This window comes from Oryzias melastigma, linkage group LG21 (genome assembly GCF_002922805.2).
Source record: "Oryzias melastigma strain HK-1 linkage group LG21, ASM292280v2, whole genome shotgun sequence".
Taxonomy (NCBI): Eukaryota; Metazoa; Chordata; class Actinopteri; order Beloniformes; family Adrianichthyidae; genus Oryzias; species Oryzias melastigma.
Genome location: NC_050532.1, coordinates 2,798,077 through 2,811,337, shown reverse-complemented (window position 1 = coordinate 2,811,337; position 13,261 = coordinate 2,798,077). Strand labels below are relative to the sequence as shown.

Sequence of the window (13,261 nt, the reverse complement as noted above, 5' to 3'; positions counted from 1 at the left end):
AATCTATAGCTCTATGAAAATGCACGTCTCTGAGTAATAAATCGCAATGTAACTTAAATGTACCTTTTTGTCAGGCATACCTTAGTACATGTTTTGAATAACTGAACTCACCAGAAAAGTAAAAAACAAGAAGGGTGTTGACCTCAAAGAACAGCCCTACCCTCCTAAATGCTTTCCTTCTTTAAATATTCTACAAATGAAACAGACCACAAAGCACATGACAGCATCTGAACTCACAGAACAAAAATGTACATCCAATAACAGGAGATGGAGAACACCTGCAACCACGCTGCTGATGCTAAACAACAACAGCTGGTTTATTTCTTGAGTGTGTAAGCCTTACTCAGGAAGGATGTGCAGCATGCTTGATTTGAGGTTTCACCAGCAGCTTCTGGTTGCCTCTGCTCGCTGGTTTTCACATGTTTTGAGCAACCGTTACTCACAGCTACGCATGCGTTCAAGCTGAACCATGCTAAAGCAAATTTTGCTTTCTTCCATGTTAGCTGCAAACAATGGTGCAGGGATAGAACTATATGCTGAGGGCAGACTGTCTTACTTCTAATTTTTTTCAAAAATGAGTGATTTCAGAGGCGTCACTCCATGCATAAGAAGATGAACCACCACCAAGAAGTCACCTGTTTCCTGTTTCAAAAGAGCATACAGAGATATTTGTTTTTATAGACTGTTTTTTCTGAAACAATCTCAACCATAAACGCATAACAATAAACACCGTGGACACACACAGCTGTGAAATCACATATCGAGGTAAAAAGACTAGAATGTGTATAGAGGTGAAACAGTTACAGGAAGTTCACAATTCACATCAAAATTCCTATATTTGAACAAATGAAGTTCTCCAAGCAGATATACCACAACTGTGCCTGATCAGCCCAAAGTCACATTCACCGTAAAATGTGTGATATGGAACTCTACAAAGTTCTTTCTAGAGGAATGAAATCACCAACCACAAATTATCATACGAGTCGAATCGTTGAAATGAATCATTACAGCCCTAGTTCTTTCCATTTGACATTTTCGAACTGTTTAAACTCCACAGTGCAAACTAGACACAAACGGTGGATTAAAAAACTTTATCCTCACAAAAAAAAAAAAAAAAAGACTACAACACTTATAGGCTTGACAAAAACCACCATGCTAAATTTCATGAAGCAACCTACAACTACAGTAAAGCCTCGAACTGAGCGATCTGGTACAGTACGGTCCGGTTTCGATCATTTCCTTTGTAAAATGGACCCAAGAACCAGTACTGAACCATACCTCTTGGGGGTCCCCCATTGGTTGTAGGTCCATTGAAAAATGAAACATAAAAGTTGGGGCGGAGCCGGTTTAGCCACCCGTTGATTGGCAGAAAGTAATGACAGCATTTGCAAGCCTCAATATAGAGCTTATTAAAGCTAATGTTTCCAACATTTGTAAACATTCGGGTTTTTGCGGTTTCCTTGGTCCACGAGTCTATATTGAAAATGCCTGCAAACAACAGTAAGGCCTGGTCTACAAACGTTTCTTGCCATCCTTGACGGTGTGATGCAGAGCATGCTAGCAGTCTACTCTGCTTATGCGCCGTGAAAACTTAATTGAGAGGAATTAACTGGACCATACTGAATCACTCCTCACCATACTGGACCGGACCGCTCAGTGGAAACAAGGCCAAAGATGGAGGTTTCCCTCCACAGTGGACAAAGAGATGCTGAGGAAACGACTGCTTAGACTCCCACGTTTTTCAAAATATCCATAAAGACGTGAAAATAATACTGTTTCTACAAGACATGCGAACATTTCAGTCAGAAATGAAGAAAAAAAACAGAAAAAAGATGGTCGATGCCAAAAGAACTCACAAAAACATAATTTTTCCTTCATCCACTTGTTCTTTTTATAGTCAATGTCAACAAATCTACTAAACAAAGTGCACTTAAGCCATCAGACTGACAACAAACAAAGGTCTCGGTGTCAGTCATGATGTGCTATTATGTCAAAACCCAGAGAAATGGACAAGTGCAGCACGAAAAAAATAGTAGGCTTAAAAAAATAGTTGAAGTAAGAGAATGAGAGACATAGATCTGCCAACACTTTCTCATTCCCAAGTCGGCGCATATTATATAGTTAAGGACCCCTCCACGTCCCTTTTTTATACATTTTGGGTGTCCCCAACTTGTAGTTTTTGAAATGTTGGGTGTTACCATTAAATCAGGGGTCCGGTCATTTTGTTGGATGTGGTACCGGACGTGGACCAAACCAAGGGGCACGGACCGAACCACGGGATGCAGCCAGTACCCGCGCCCTAACCCAAGTCCGGTTCACGTCCAGTGCCGCAAACTGATCCGCGTCCGTCACAGCAGTGTTTGTTTACAATGGTTATAAACCTTTATTTTAGTACTGCTTGTTACTTTTGCTCTAAGAAGGAATCTCCAGCCAGCATCGGTCAAGAGGTGAATGAAGGCAGAAGTCGCTCACACTCAATCTGTTATGCTACGTTCACACTGGGTCCAGCAACGTATTTCCAAGAGGCCACTTCCAATCAAGTCTATATAATTGCACACATATGTGTGTTCAGGACTTCTGTGCTTAAAACTCTCACGTTCGCGTGTCACTATGCAAGTTTTAGGTACAAAACGTGCTTCGATGGAGTGCGTGTCAAAAGTTAAATGAGACCGACTTTGACCAATCAATGACTTGGATTTGATAGCGAGGTGTAGATGGTGTTCCTTTTAAAATACACAAGTGTCAACTGTTTGAAAAGGGATCATGAAGTAGACATGAATAATTGTGGTTTGTGCCCGGCTGGAGTTATATTACAAAAAGTCTTTTATATATCATATATATTCATATAGATATGGATATAAAAATCCTGGAGCAAGATTCAGGAGATTCTACACCGATTTGACATTTCACACCAAACCTCTTTCAACTGTGAGTATCAAGTGTTCCTCCAACTGTTTTAAGGGAGAAGCCAAAAGATCTTCCTTCAGGTGTTTATAGTGGTTAAAAACAGAAAACCTCCAGTAACAAACTTCAAACACATCCTAATACTTAAACAAAAAAAGAAAAACAGTGACAAGAACAAGACAGGAAGTTTACTGAAGGGAAAACGCAATGCTAGGAAGTATCAGTCATCATGACAGAGGCAGCTTATCTATGCTGAGCTGTTCGATGACACATTTTCACGGTCTAGTGTTCCAAACTCCAGACAGGCAAATACAAGGTTCAAAGCAGCTCTTCACCCATTATTATGTCTCATAAATAACAGCTGGGAGTGCCAACGATCACCAGAGAAATACATAAGGTCATGCTGGGATTTTTATGAGGTCAGAGGTCACAAAACATGCTAGTATTCTGTGTTTGAAACTGCTTTAACTGAAGTGAATTTGCTTTAAGAAGTTGCTATGCTTTAGATATATATACCAGGGTGGCCCAATCCTTATCCTTACAAGCTCCCAACATGCTTTGATTACTAGGATGTGGTGATTTCCTGATTCTGAGCACACCGGATCCAGCATGGAGAGCAGGGACAGCTGGAAAACAAAGGCAGCTGTAAATCTTAAAGTCCCACTTGAACCATTTTTCAGCTATTGTAAAGTGTTCCCAGTGGTCTTTTAATTACAATTATGCCATTTTAGGCTAAATCTAATAACCTGTCATTTTCTAGGTCATAGTTTCTGCAGGAGTCCACTAGAAATTAGTGTTGTGGGCATGACCATTTGCGTGGAGGAACCAAATCCCACTTCCTGTCACCCTAAAACTAAAGCCTAATTTCCAATGACCAATCCGGTCCGGTACAATCCGGTCCTGTATTTCGAGCGTTTCCATTGTAAAATGGACCCATTAAACAGTACAGAACCATAGCCCATCAGTTGTAGGTTCATTGAAAAGTGGAACAGAACGGTTGGGGCGAAGCAAGAGCCAATATAGCGCTCATTTAAGCTAACGTTTGTAAGTGTTCAGGTTTCTGCGGCTTCCCATGTACTCTTTTGGTCACGGATCCATCCCCTTCCTTGACAGCAGGGTGGCAAGCGGCACGCTAGCGGTCTACCCCACGCATGCACCGTGAAAACAAACCGCTTAATGGAGGCAAGGGTTAACCAAGTAGAAATACTCGCCAGAATAAACTGGACCATCCGGTACCACTCCTCACTGTACTGGACCATATACCACTCAATGGAAACAACGCTTAGAAACACTGTGTTTACACCCCTCCCCACTGGCTTACAGCCCCCAACAACTCCCAACCAAACATTACAGGTGCAACAAAAATGGAAAGTAACATTGGCACCATCAAGTCGTACAGTTTTGAGCCAGATTGGAAAATAGAGACGTAAATGGATCTAGTCGTCTACAACTGGATGCATCAGAATGGAGTGGAGCAGGAAGCTTTTGGCCCAACCATCGTATTTAATCATCACTGCTACAACCTTTTTCAAACTTTGTCTTTTTGTCTGCTCCAGATTCACAAGGATTTAAATAGAGAAATGCAATTTTAAGCGTATCTTATACATGCACTATCATCAGAAAATAGAAACAAGAAAATCTACTCAGTCGCATATTGTTGACCTCTGGGAACTTGAAACGTCCACTGGTTGAGCAAAAGGCCACAGGAGCTCAGAAAAGAGAAAACCTAAGATAGCACCAAAAAAAACTTCACAATTACACCACTCCTGGAGCTACAACATTATTAAAAAAAAGTTCATCATGCTTATACAGCCCGGTTAGATGGCTAATGTCTTAAAAAATTTAGAAATAAGACAAGCTGCAAACCTAAATGTCACAATTACAAAAAAAGGAGAAGTACAGTAAAGCAAACTGGCGGTGAGGGCGCTTCAGTCAAGAGAGCCAAACTGATGACCTCAGACAGTCCCGTAAGAACAACTCCACCCTTTCGACCGTTACAATCTTTCAAAGAGCCTTACCTCAAGTTAATCATTGTCTATGTTGCAAAAGCAAACATAAAAAAAAAATTTCTACAGTGAGCAAATACAAAAACTACTGTTTTAAGACAGCAAAATATGATAAGAGCCGAACATGTTTGGGATTGGGGGGGCACAGCTGGACTCCCCTCCTGCTGTTGGAGGCAGGGCTCACATAACTGCTGGGATCGTCACCTCCACTCCATCTGAAATTACACCTCCACCTTCCGTCTGTGCCCACCCGCCCGCTCGGCCGCTGTACTGAAGCTGCACATGTGCAGTCCGCAGCAAATTAAACAGGAACTCAAACACAAAGGCCAGCAGGAAACACGGCTCTTTGCTGTGCTGTTAAGGTTCTGCTGGGCTGGGCTGCATCAGGAGCAGCAGAGAGGGTCAAAAGTGACTTTTTTTACAACGTTCTAACAGAGTTCTGTTGTTATGAAGCTTTACTGTTATGGTTTTGATGTTTTCACTTCAGGTTACTACAGGACAGCTATAAAAAGTAGTAAAAAGAGCACAAACCTCACAGCAAATTGTAGATGACAGACTTAATCATGGCGGTCAAACAGTTTACAAATGTTGCAAAAATTCTTGGTTAATTTATCAGATCATAAAAGACAACAGCCTTCAAAATAAGATTTATAGTCCAACTTTGATCATCTTTTTTAAGATCATCTATTTTAAAAGCATTCCCAGTGGTCTTTTAATTATGATCGTCATAGTACATTAAAAAACACCAGTAGAATATGATCAACCAGGAATTACATTCCTCGAGTTAACGGTTGAAAAGTTCCAGGAATCAAAAGAACAAAATCACTGGGGTTCTGGTGTTAAAGGGTTAAACAAGTCAAACGAAAACAGAAGTTCTATCAACTCCATAGCCTTTCATGCATCCAGTGTAGCATGACAAAGGGCAGGAAACGCCACTTATAATGTTTATCTCGAATAAGCAAACACACAGCTGGTGCAAAAGGAAATTCTCAGGCCTGAGTGCATTTTCCAGAACAGGTCCACGTGAAGACGAGGGTCTCGGTGTGTGCAGGTGGACGATCCAACAGACCAAAGAAGGTCATGTGTGGAGAAAAGGGGCTTTCTCAAATCCTGATCCAGGTAAGCCTACAGGAACTGTAGACTTAGTTTGCTTTCACAGGTATGTTTGATCAAATAAAGCAATAAATAAATCAACCAAAACCGTAGTTACAACATGTGGAATATGTTTCCCAAACTTAAGATGAAAAATCACTAGTTTTTCTGGTTGTCTATTATCAAGTCGTCACACCTTCAATATGCATCATCCTCCAACTTTCTCAGTTTTTTCACCAGTAACTTAAAATAAATGTCATTCACTTCCGTAAATTCACTTCCTACTTTAGTGTGACAGAAAGGCCCAAGTCTTCCACTGTAGAAAGATTCTGCAGAACTAAAACAAATGATCTGAGACCAGACTATGGTTCTGAGGTCAGCCCAAGAGTTTAGACAAGCTGTAAACTCTGCCAATCAAAAAAGGTATTCTGCATGGTGATAGCACCATGATAGCAGATGTTTGTGAATACTGTAAACAAAAACAAGCAGACCAACCCTCAGTTCCAAAGAAAAACCGTCAAAGCTCCAGAATAACCAGTTCAGTCTGGGTCATTTCAGAGTAATATTTTGTCTGCTTAACTATTTATAAGGTGTAGGTTTACAAAAAAAGCTTTCTGATTCCCAAAAAACCCAACAACAACAATGAAATACACATAATATTGACTTATCTTCCCAATTGACACAACTTTAGGGGGAGGGTGAAAATGTACAGATAACCCAAATAAACAAACTTCTTTTTTTCTGTGTGGCTATAATGTCAAATAAGAAATGGATCAATCAAGTCCCCTTTTGGGTTTTCTTTCCTTATGCTTTAAATTGTATCATTTTTAATGTATTTTTTGATCCAACAGTAATTAAATACGTAAAAAAGCCTAAAAATTAGGATTCAATACTATGAGAAATTAACAAATTAAAATTATTTAAGATGGAAAAAAGTAAATAGTTTCAATTTGGAAATGGAAAACTCCTACGATGACACCAAGAAAGGACATTTTACCATCTATAGCAGGGGTTTCCAGATCCAGGCCTCGAGGGCCGGTGTCCTACATATTTTCCAACCAATCTGCCATTGGCCAAACGCACCTGATCCAGGTAATCAGCAGCAGATAAGGCAGAGTTTCTGGAAAACCAGCAGGAGGCCAGCCCTCAAGGACTGACTTTGGACACCCCTGATCTTACAGCTTTCACTACTATTGTGATACCGATACCCAGAATCCAATAGTGGTTCCTGAGCTTACATGAAGACTTGAAAAAAAATTGTTCAAAGTCTCACTCTAATTATCTTTTGATGTATTGTAAAACTGTTCCTAGTGGTCTTTAAATTATGATGATGCCATTTTTAGACAAAATCCAAACAAATCTGTCATTTTCTAGGACATAGTTTCTGCAGAGCAGCCATACTTCAGTAGTAATTTGTCTCCGAGTTGTGGGCAAGACTCTCCTGTTAGCTTACAGCACATACCACATACCAGCTCAGAAAAACAAAGAAGTACATGGATCTATTGTCTGCAAGTGGATGCATCACAAATGAAGTGGAACAAGGAACTTGTGATCTGCTGGTTCCACATCACAGCTTCACTCTTTTTGCAATTGCATTTTTTCCAGTCTGCTCCTGATTCACAATGATTTGAATAAAGAAATACTCACAAATGCAATTTTGAGCTTAATTTTCTTTTATATGTCCTCCATCATCAGAAAAACACCACAAAAACATGTTAAAAACACTAAAAACAGGATTTTCATTGGAGCGATTTTAACAAGTTGCCATAACAGAAGGTGCTATCTCTTTTCTCAAGTTTATATCCAACAACAGAGTTATCAAGCATTCAAGCAGCACAAAGAAATTTGGTATATGTGGTAATCACCTACTAATGTTCAATGTGTGTGATGAATTAATCAGTCTGATGATGATTCCCTTATATTTTAAAACTACTCGATTGTATTGATCCAGTTTGATTGGTATTTGAAAGTATTTAACGACTTTTTTGATCTGCCAGTTTGTATTAGTTATCCAAAACCCCACAATTGAAATGCTATTAGAGATAAAAACAACATTTTAATGACCCATTTCTGTTCTCATATGCCTGTGGCAAAAGCAGCTTTCCTCTGGGCATCGATAAAGTATTTCAATACTCAGAAAATCCAAGTCAGGCTGACAATTCTATTTTGGGAGGAAGTTCACTGACTGTTAAGAATCTTAATCAACAGTTTCCGAATCCAAATTATTCCCCTCTAATTGTTGGTAAGGTAGTGGTGTTTGAAAAAGTTTTATTTTTAATGGGAAAACCATAGCAGTGAGCCCTCTATATCCCTCCTGTTACGGCTGAGGCAATACATTTTGTTTTGTTATATAGTTCTGGAATATTTTTTTATGTTTTCTTTTGTCTTCTGCAGTAGTGGGAGCTTTTTCCTTGTTTTCCCCTAATATCGTCATTTTCAGATTGGTGCCCAAATTTTTCAGCGCAACTGATTGGACGAGGACCTCTAGCTCAACCTTCAAATACTGACACATTTAGTCCTTGTATTTTGGTTCTTTTTGTATAGTTTAGGTTTTTTTGTAGATAAAGCTTATTTTCAGCCTGGGTTTGTTTGTAAGCGTTTTTGAGTCATTGGTATATTTATTTATTTATTTATTTCTACCTTTATGCTACATCCTTTTACAAATCCCTAGACAGGGATGTAACACAAATTGGGGGCTTGTCCGGGATCAATGTAGGGTGGTAGGGTGATCTGAGTTGAACCTATATCTTTGTGTACGTTACTTGCTTTTACAGGCCCTTAGACAGGTGTGTTACACAAATTGGGGACTTGTCTGGGACCAATGTAGGGTGATAGGGTGATCCGAGGAGAAACATATCTTCATGTATGCTACATCATTTTACAAGCCCCTAGATGGGGGTGACACAAATTGGGGGCCCGTCCAGGGTCAATGTAGGGTGGTAGGGGGATCAGAGAATAAACATATCTCCACGTGGATGTCCTCTGAAGCACTGAAGTTTACAATTAGATGCAAGCAATGACTTTGTGTTTAAGCATGACTTTTTTAAGTTATATATATGTTTTGTATTTTCCTAACGCTGGCAGCTCCACACTATCGTAGATGACTTACAACTGACATCAGAGTGGGAGTCACATCCGAATCAGAAGACACCATTTTTCTGTAACTCTCTGTTTGGAAGGCTAAATGTAGGGGTAGGGAGAAGAATTTGTCCATGTAAAGCCATTGAAAAAACTCAAGGATATCAATGAAACGCTGACATTTTCAGTGAGAGTAAAAGGTGCATTTTCTGGCAACGACCTGACATTCCAGCATGTTGGCAGAGGACACTCATCTGGAGTTTGCCCAAGGACACGCCATGTGGATCAGAAAGTAGACCCGTTACAGTCGTTTGCTGACAAGCTGGTTGTATTAACGTCAGATTATAATTTTATATTGTTAGACTTACTTTTTGCAGGCATAAGTAAAAAACTTTCAATATTGCATCGTTTCCTGCCCCTCAAAAAAGCAAGAACCTTGCTTTTTTTTTTTTCTCTACAGAAAAAGCGGAATCTTCTTTATTCTAAATCAATGTGACTCTTCGGAGCAGCTTCAAAGCTCCTCTGCTGCAATATTTAGAAGATGCTTCAGTGTGCAGGCTGACTGCTGCGCACGAGTCTCTCCCAGACAGATGGCATGGATCTTCTTTCACTGCAGCAGTCCTTCAAACTTTCTCCGGTTTGTGCTTTGTAATTCTGCAGATCTGAGGTAACGTCCGTGATGCACTAATGCAGCTAAAAGACTTGAGCGGACGCGCCTCTTCCTTTCATCTCAGGCTAATGACACCACTCCATCAGGGTTTAACTGGACCTCCACATACATTTATCGACAGTTAACATTTATGCCATTTTTGAACCTCAGTAATGCAGCAAGGCCCCTCCCTTATTTACGGACCGATCCTCATTTAGGATGGCTGCAAATAGTTCAGAACAAACCGAATGTTTCACTTAAATATCAATTTCTCTATTATCAGCTGCCTGCAGCTGCGCATCTGCAGGTGCCACCGTGTTCATCGACTGCACGACTGTTAGAAAAGCTTCTGCAAACAGATTAAGAGGGGGATAAACATGGGCACGCAGTTATCTCACCACTTCACGCCTCCTGCTCATTGCTGGAGCTGGAATCACACGTAACATCGAACTCTGTTTGAGCCTTCATTTCATGCGTTGGAGAATATTTCCCTACAACAACATTTTCCACTGTTGAATGTTTGGAATATGCAAATATCTGTTTTGTTAGTTCAATGTGATTTAAGGTTGTTTTTCAATCCATTTTAAAACCAATTTCTTTTTACTTCATTTTTTTCTGTTTTATCCTGACTAGAACTGAAAAAAGGTGGACATTTTCAAAATAAATCTTGATCATTTTAATGTTCAGATGATTGCTTATGAAATTTAACATGATTTGATTTATTTCATGAATCTATTTTGAAAAAACTATAGCTTTGTTTCATTTAAAAGAAAACTTTTTCGCAATAGCCCCCGACTACAACTGAAAAATTGTCAATATTTTCAAAATTAAAGTAGAAAATGTTGCTCATTTTAATTTTTTACAGCTTGAATGTATTTGTAGTTTATTGTAATTAATACATGCATTTAAAAACCAGCTTCTTTTGATTATTTTTTTTCAATAATCCCTGATTAAAACTGAGTAAAAGTGGACATTTTCAAAATAAAAGACAATAATTTTATTTTCAATTTGATTATATTTGCAATTTAACATGATTTGATTTTGTTTGTTTGTTTGTTTTTTGTTCCACTTAAAAAACAATTAGATTATTAAAAAACAAATTACACATAACCCCTGCCTAAAACTGAACAAAGGTGGATATTTTTGAAAATAAAAGTAGAACATTTTGCTAATTCACTTTTCACTATTAGATTATAATTGCAACTCAACATAAATTGATTGAGTTATTTATTAGATCTATTTTAAAACCAGTCTTATTTGATTTTTTCAAAGTACCCATAAAAAAATGTGGACATTTTCAAAATAAAAGCACAAAATGTCACTCATTTAAATTTTCTGTTTGATTTTATTGGCATTTAACACCATTTCATCCAGTTATTTATTAAATCTATTTTAAAACTCTTTTTTTTTATTAAAACCTTTTTTCCCCCATAATCTCTGATTAAATCTGAACAAAAGAGGACATTTTCAAAATTTTAATCCTCTGTTTGATTTAATTTACATTTTGACATAATTTGATTCAGTTATTTATTAAATCTGTTTTTAAAAAAACAGTTTTATTTGATTATTTTAACATTTTTTTCCATATACTCTTATTAAATCTGAAAAAAGTGGATGTTTTCAAAATTCCAAAATAAACGGAACAATTTCCCTTCAGTCAAAATGATTTGGCTCTCAGTGAAAGAATAAATAAATAATACACAAATGCGCAACTCTGAAGCTTCAATATTTAAGCTGTAAAGAGTCAAACCTTTAACCAGTCAGTTTTGCTCCAGTTACTCAGTTTTTAAAAGCGTTTTCATCTCTCGCTCAGATTAACAAACATCTTCACCGCATAGGAAGTCTGAATAATTCAGCTTCAGAGATAAAGAGTGTCTGCTCTGCAGCCTACAGGTTCAGAAGAGCTGTCCACTGCGTGTAACCTCTTACCCTGACCATGCACTCTCAGAGCAGCTGAAAGGATCCAGACAGCACTCCCAACATGATGTCCAATAGAAGACCTGCAGGACTTCAGTGCAGCTTTTGAAGGCCTCTGTCATGTGATGGGGAGTGCTGGAACCTGCAGCTCCTCCACCTGAAGGTCTGCTTTCTGATGGTTAGATGAATACTAAAACAAAGCCAGGTTTGCACTAAATAGCATCGCCAGCTGCCTTATTTACAACCCCATGCATAAATAAAAAAATAACTTAAATCAAATGCTCGACTGTTTCTGCCATTGTGCTCTCAGAAGAACCTAAATGAGGCCCGAATGAAGCGACCGGAGAGCCCACAAAGCCGAGCTGCGAGCGGCAGTCACCAGCTGACACGCATGGAAGTCTGCGCCTGCATTTTGCGGCGTTTTCTTCCGAGCTGAGCTGCCGCACTGTAGACTGCGAGAACGGGCTGCTGCAAACATGCAAAACAAAAGCCTCGCGCCGTTACTGATGGACGCGGACATTACCGCGCGCGCAGGAACCGCTGCCGCGCGCGGACACCTCCGGTTCTCAAGACAAAGCGGCCGCGGCTGCGTGGAAATCCGAACAAAGCCTCACCTAAAGCCGGCGGCCGTCCTGGCGGGAGGGAGTCCGGAGCTGCATGTCGCTCCTGGCCGCCGTGTTGCGTCTCCTCCGCGCCTCCTTCGCTCCCCGAGACTCTCTCCGCCGCTGCGCTGAGCCGAACCGAGTCGAGGGAGGGGGGTCTATCACATTGTTGCTGGCCTTTTCTCTCACATCCACATCCGAACGAAGGGGGCGGAGTCTGAGAGCGGAGGGGAAAAAGTTAAAAGAAAAAAACATTATTTATGTTTTAGAGAAACCCCCTTAAAAAATGATGGAATTTATATGTGTCAATGATCTACCCACACTGTTAGCCATTTTGTTTATGGTTTTGAGCTTCAATATATCTAAGATTCGAAACATTTAATTATTTTTGGAAATCTAAAAAATGTCTGACTTTCTCTACCAGAAGATACATGTAGCACAAAACTAATATTTGACTTAAGAGGAGAATGTATTTTTGAATAAATCATATCTTGGTGATTTCATTTGCAGACCATACAAAAGAAGAAACACTACAGTTTTGAGTTCTGCTTCACCTGAATCCCTGATGAGTTCTTTCAAAGCCTTGCTAGAGAATACAAATTAGCTGAATATTCACTATAAATCTGGACTGTTGAAAACATTTGGCTCAGGTCCTCATTGGTATGGATGGACCAATATGGCCTTGTTTTCACAGAGCAGTCTGGTCCGGTACAGTAATGAGTGGTACGGTACGGTCCAGTTAATCCTGGCAAGCGTTTCCACTTAGTTAAGCCTAACTTCAACTGAGGGTTGTTTTTTTTTCATGGTGCCCAGCGAACATTTCAATGTGGGCCCCATATGGTTTCACTTTGGGATGAATTAGTGGGCCCCAGGTGGATTTCTCCGCAAGTTCCATGGTGGCCCCACCTGTTTGCCCATACTAGCTTGAGTGTTCACTCAGTAGTCTAGCTCGCTGGGCAGCTGAGTTTTCTAACTCGCTACACTGTCTGCCAGGCAGCTTGTTAGCTCGCTAC

The 13,261-nt window shown here is 39.7% G+C and overlaps 1 protein-coding gene across 1 annotated transcript in view; it reads right to left on the bottom strand.

Moving 5' to 3' along the window:
* st6gal2a (ST6 beta-galactosamide alpha-2,6-sialyltranferase 2a) overlaps nucleotides 1-12,533 on the bottom strand; it is a 61,965-nt gene extending 49,432 nt beyond the window's left edge. The window contains exon 1 of the mRNA XM_024286006.2: nucleotides 12,261-12,533. The gene's annotated coding sequence lies outside the window, so the exon portion shown is untranslated. The remainder of the gene's footprint in view (nucleotides 1-12,260) is intronic.
* Between the last annotated feature and the right edge of the window lie 728 nt (nucleotides 12,534-13,261).